The sequence below is a fragment of the Mastomys coucha genome, unplaced genomic scaffold, assembly GCF_008632895.1.
Source record: "Mastomys coucha isolate ucsf_1 unplaced genomic scaffold, UCSF_Mcou_1 pScaffold11, whole genome shotgun sequence".
Classification (NCBI taxonomy): domain Eukaryota; kingdom Metazoa; phylum Chordata; class Mammalia; order Rodentia; family Muridae; genus Mastomys; species Mastomys coucha.
The window spans coordinates 25,585,718-25,592,159 of record NW_022196893.1 but is presented as its reverse complement, the minus strand read 5'-3'; the positions used below and the strand labels follow the sequence as shown (position 1 = coordinate 25,592,159).

General features: G+C 47.9%; 1 protein-coding gene across 1 annotated transcript in view; it reads right to left on the bottom strand.

Annotated features, from left to right (window-relative positions):
• Positions 1-1,376, bottom strand: part of Tmem117 (transmembrane protein 117) — a 471,810-nt gene extending 470,434 nt beyond the window's left edge. Inside the window, exon 1 of the mRNA XM_031353693.1 lies at positions 1,108-1,376. The gene's annotated coding sequence lies outside the window, so the exon portion shown is untranslated. The remainder of the gene's footprint in view (positions 1-1,107) is intronic.
• Positions 1,377-6,442: the final 5,066 nt, after the last annotated feature.

Sequence of the window (6,442 nt, the reverse complement as noted above, 5' to 3'; positions counted from 1 at the left end):
TTTTTAACCCAGAAGCCAAGAGTGAAGTTGGTTTGAAGGTCTTCCAGAAAAAACAGCATCCCAATGTAATGGCAAGATGGGGATGAGCCCACCCTATCAGGTTATAAAGTGGCCGCGTGACCACTGGACCCTTTAAGAAAGCATAGACTGCCCTTTGAACCACTTGCTTGTCGAGGTCTCATTCCAAGACAAAACTCAATGGGCTGAGAAAGTTCGTTCAAGCCTGGAGTTACCTTTTAAGTGACTGGCAGTTTAAAGCAAATCAAGTAAAACTGATGGGTACTGGTTTTTATATCACAAGAATTATATGGAGAATGGAAGCGCGGTGACAGTTGAGTCAAAATCCCCTGGTACTCTAAAACTACAAAGGTTGAGGGAATAGAAAAATACTGTATCCGTATAGACAGACAAATCAATAGATTGACTTATAGATAGATAGATGATGGATGGATGATAGATACAACCTAAATAGTTTTTACATAGATTTTACCACTATATTCAGTAAATTAGAACTTGCTACAGAATACAAATCAAGCCATAAAAGCTTCTTAGACTGGGGTGGGGGGCACCTCCCATTTTACACACTTCAACTCACTTTTCTCTTTATGTCCATACACTAATATCAAGGTAAGTATCACACACACACACACACACACACACACACACACACACACACACACACACCGATGTTCCACGGAGGGAAGAATGAATCATAGAACAACCTACATGTTCTCTCACAGGTCAAACACAGCCGCGGGCCTGTGGTATTTTTCAAAATAGAAATGGAAAACTAGTTTTTAATTCAGCCACGATGGAGTTCGCAAACACGCAGGCCTTCCCATTTCCTTTCGGAGAGGACACAGAGGAAGTGCAACCTGTTCCTTTCCCCGCAGCCGGGGGCTTGGGTCCCTGCGCCCCGGAATCGCTGGAGCGGGAAAGTTCGGGCTGCCCGCGGCCCGTCCCCCGGAACCCCGGCTGGCTCGGTCCCCGCCCGGCTCCCGCGTCCCCGGCCCGCGGGAATGCGGGGCTGCGGGGCTGCGGGGCTGCCGGGCTCCGGCCTGCCTGCCTGCCTGCCTGCGCGCCGGGGGCTGCGGGCCGCGTACTCACCGGAGGGCGCGCGGCTCGGCCACCGCGGCGGACGCAGAACGAGCGGCGACACGGGCCGCGGCGCGCTGCTGTCACCCGGCTATAAATACCGCGGCCCACGCCGCCGCCTACGCTGGCCGCCCTCGCCGCTCCCGCCGCGCCGCAGAGTCGGCCCCGGACCGCGCCGGGCACATGCCGCCCCGCCCGCCCGTCCGCCCGCCGCGCCTCTGCGGAGCCAGACCGGACCCGACCGGGCGGGGCAGGGCAGGGCACGGCAGGCAGGGCACGGCAGGGCAGGGGCGCTGCGGCGGCCTAGGGAGAGCGCCACCCGGCCACGGCCTGCTGGAACCGCAGCAGCTGCACCCTGCGGGGAACCTGCGCTGCCGCGCCAGCAGCAGGGACCGCTAACTTTCTAAGGCGGCCTTGGTCACACAGCATCCCTGCCCGCCGCTGTGTGAAGGGCGGGGGTGGAGAGAGGGTCTCTCTCTCTCTCTCTCTCTCTCTCTCTCTCTCTCTCTCTCTCTCCCCATATATATATATATATATATATATATATATATATATATATATATATATATATATAAATGTATATATGTATGTATGTATGTATGTATGTATGTATATTTACATGTGTGTATGTGTGTGTCTCTATATATGTGTATATACATATATATACATATATATGTATATATATGTGTGTCTGTCTGTCTGTGTATCTGTGTATATGTATATATGCACATGTTTGTGTGTCTGTGTATATGTAAATTTATATGTATATATGCATGTATTTATGTGTGTTCATGTATATATATTCACATATGCAGGTATACATATGTGTAGTGTGTATATATAAATGCACATCCACACACATATATGTGTGTGCACATATAGGTAGGTACATGAATGTGTACCTGTACATAGGCATATATCTGTACAGAAATAGTGTGTGTACATAGATACATACACACATAAATACAAACACGCATATAAGTATACACTAACATATACAATGCACAAATACCTAAGCACACATACACGCATGTGCACATAAGCACATCTCCACGCTTGTCATTGGTGTGGTTCCCTAATTCTCTGCAGCGTGTGTCAGGAGGAACCTTTGACCTGGCCTGAGGAGCCCCCCTTTTTCCTTATGTCTGTCTGCTGCTTACTCTACCCCAATAGCAACTGCTACCTCAGCTTGCTGGCTGCTCTAATGTGTTAAACGTTGCTATATCCAGCATGCTACTGCATACTGACAGCTGGTGCTAATGGGAATGATCACATTTTGTACAGCGAAATGGAAAAGGAGATCATTCTTGGGTGCCAACAGTAGCAAATTTAGGAAGGCAAGGACAGTCCTTTTCCTGGCTGCACTGAGGATTCAGAAGTGAGTTTTGGGAAGGAGAGGCAGGTGAGATATCTGCAGATTTGAAGTGCCATGGAGAGCAAGTCCGAGGGGCTCTGCCATCCCTCCTGCTGTCTTTGCGTTTTTTGCAATTGACAGTGGTCATAGTTTATTTTCTGGAAACTGTGGCTTGGCAAGTCTCTTTCATGGTGCTTCTACAAATTTCCTTGAGTGTGTCCTATGTCAGCATTCTGTGCATTTCACTATAATATATGGTTTTTACTTTTTTTCCAGTTTATTTTAACTCCCACCACCACCACCACCACCACCATGCTTTTAGCTTCCTGAGAGCAGAGACAAAATCCTACCATTGCCCCATCAATCCCCAGTGAATTCCAGAAATCGTTCAGTAAGTTAGAGATTACTTTCCCAGATGAATTCTCAGATTCCACTGTACTTTCATTATTATAATTAAGATCTTTTCCCCAAACAGTTATTAAACAGTGTAACTGTTTTCACATGCATTCTTTTTGTTTGTTTGGTTGGTTGGTTTTTGTTTGTTTGTTTGTTTTTCTTTTTCAAGACAGGGTTTCTCTGTGTAGCACTAGCTGTCCTGGAACTCACTCTGTAGACCAGGCCGGCCTCGAACTCAGAAATCTGCCTGCCTCTGCCTCCCAAGTGCTGGAATTAAAGGCGTGCACCACCACCGCCCAGCTTCACACGCATTCTGTCTGAAGTGTTTTCCTGGATCTCCACTTTAAACAAAGACTGTTCAGTGAGTCCAAACTTGGACATATGGCTTTGTCTGGCCTCAGCTGCATGGGGCTTGTCACCTTTACATTCAGACCACTCCTTATTAAGTAGTAACTTAAGGAGAATAAGCTTGGATGCCTGGGGTTCTGTTCTCCAGCCAGCCATGTCAGGAGGAGGCCTGACACAACCTTAGCATGAGTGCCCCATCTTCACCTCCTCCCAGATGCTAATGGGCTTCACTCGGGCAGCCATCTAGGTGCTAAGGGTCAGCCTTATTCAGAGACCTGGCAAAGCAGCACTTCTGCTTAGGTCTTAGTGGGTGAATTATAGAGAAAAAAGCTCAACTTATTGTGTACCAGGCACCCTGAATACATGTGGCAGCTTCATCTGGCCCCCTCGTCCCTGGGTTTACCATTTTTGAACACAGCCCAGTAGTTCACTCCAGATCTCACAGTAGCAAGACAAAAAGAGACGAAAAGAGCAAGGGCCAGAAAGCTGCCATGGTGGCTTTCTGAGATTACATTTCAGTCTCTCATACCCTCTCCATCTATCAGGGAGCATGTGGGTTTCACAGGAAGACCTGGGATGCCAAATGTTGACGTGAATAGTCCGAGGCAAATTGCTGCAACGGGAATCCCCTGGTTTTGTCTTTCTTTACCACTGAAATGCTGAAATGTTCAAACTTGACAGGGATTTAACAGCCTATTTAAGAACAAATCCACCGGGCAGTGATGGTGCATGCCTTTAATCCCAGCACTTGTGGGCAGAGGCAGGCAGATTTCTGAGTTCGAGGCCAGCCTGGTCTACAGAGTGAGTTCCAGGACAGCCAAGGCTACACAGAAAACCCTGTCTCAAAAGAAAAAAAAACAAAACAACAAAAAACAAAACAAAACAAAAACAAAAACAAACAAAAAAGGGTTGGGGAGATGGCTCAGCGGTTAAGAGCACTGACTACTCTTCTGAAGGTCCTGAGTTCAAATCCCAGCCACCACATGGTGGCTCACAACCATCCGTAATGAAATCTGATCCTCTTTTCTGGTGTGTCTGAAGACAGCTACAGTACACTTATATATAAAACAATAAATAAATCTTTAAAAAAAAAAAAAAACCGGGTGGTGGTGGTGCACGCCTTTGATCCCAGCACTTGGGAGGCAGAGGCAGGCGTATTTCTGAGTTCGAGGCCAGCCTGGTCTACAGAGTGAGTTCCAGGACAGCCAGGGCTACACAGAGAAACTCTGACTCCAATCCAGCATCTACCTCATAGATGTGTGAGCAGTTTTATATGACCTCATGTGCATAAAATACCTTTAGCATTGGGTAGACAGTAGGTGCCCAATGAATGCCAGTCTTCCTGCCAGTCAAGACTTTCCTCAGAGTCAAAATGATTAACTCAGGATAAGTGGTGATTGTTAAAGAGAGAAGGGCTGGAGAGACCACTCAACCAGTAAAGATGAAGGGTCACAGCCAAGCAGACCACACAGTAGGCCCATCCAGAAGTGTTGGTCACCACTGGGTTGCAAAGGCAGTATGGCTCAGAGTTTACAAGAGAATCCAAGATGGCATTGCTTCATATTGCCCACCCAGCCAACCAAATTCCAATGTGAACAGCACTATGCATTCTAGAAATGAATTTAGTAAGCTGGACACAGCTGAAGGCAGAGCTGGGGTAAGGATAGACATTGTTTAATTAGCATGGTGGTAAAGTTTGATTGAAAACTTACAGGACTGAGAGCTGCCCAGGAGAGAATGGTTATCCGTAGAGTTTGTGAGAATTCCAGATATGTTGGCATATGGTGCAGTTACAAAGGGGGAACCTAAATGTGGGTGGAACAGTAACAAACGAGAACCTAAATGTGGGTGGAACAGTAACAAAGGGGGAACCTAAATGTGGGTGGAACAGTAACAAAGGGGGAACCTAAATGTGGGTGCCATTATCCAATAGGCTGGGCAGGGACTGAAAAGCAAAAGTTGAAAAGGAGGGAGACAAAATATCATCCTGAGTGAGGTAACCCAGTCACAAAAGAACACACATGGTATGCACTCACTGATAAGTGGATATTAGCTCAAAATCTCGGAATACCCAAGATACAATTCACAGACCATATGAAACTCAAGAAGGAAGACCAAAATATGGATGTTTCAGTCCTTCTTAGAAGAAGGAACAAAGTACTCACCGGAGGTAGAGGGTTAGAGGGTGGGAGGGACTTGGGAGGAAGAGAGGAGGTGAGGAGGAAAAAGAGGGGAAGGATCAGGTATGGGAGAAGGGGATGATATACAGAGGGTCAGGAATTTGAACAGAGGTGTGTAGCAATGGGGGATGGGGAACTGGGGGTAGCCACCGGCAAGTCCCAGGTGCCAGGAAAGCAAGAGGCTCCCAGGACCCAACAGGGATGAGATTAGCTGAAATGTCCAACAAAGGGGAGGGAGAACCTGTAGAGACCATACCCAGAAGCTAGGCAAGAAGCCCCTCCCCATTGGGGGATGGGGCCACTCACTCATCTCTAAATTTTTAACCCAGAATGGCTCCTGTCTAGAGGAAATACGGGGATAAAGTGTAGAGCAGAAACTGAAGGAAAGGCCATTTAGAGACTGCCCCATCTGAGGATCCATCCCATATGCAGACACCAAACCCAGACACTATTGCAGATGCCAAGAAGTACTTGATGACAGGAGCCTGATTTAGCTGTCTCCTGAGAGGCTCCTCCAGGGCCTGACAAATACAGAGGCAGATGCTCACAGCCAACCATTGGACTGAGCACGGGGTCCTCAATGGAGGAGCTAGAGGAAGGACTCAAGGAGTTGAAGGGTTTTACAGCCCCTTAAGAGGAACAACAATATCAACCAACCAAACACCCCCCCCCAGAGCTCCTAGGGACTAAACCACCAATCAAGGAATACACATGGAGAGACCCATGACTCCAGCCACATATGTAGCAGAGGATGGCCTTGTTGGACATCAGTGGGAGGAAAGGCCCTTGGTCCTGTGAAGGCTCAATGCTCCAGTGTAGGGGAATGCTGGGGCAGTGAGGTGGGAGTGGGTGGGTGGGTGGGAGGGGGAACATCCTCATAGAAGCAGGGGGAGAGCAGTGGGACAGGGGGTCCAGAGGAGACACTGTATTTGAAATGTAAATACATAAAATATCCAGTAAAAAAGAAAAAGGAGGAAGATAGTCGGTGTATACCAGCTTCACTCTTCCTGAGCAAGAGTGTCTGTTGTTGCTGCCAGTGCCCACAGACAGCAGCCTCCAACACCAGAAA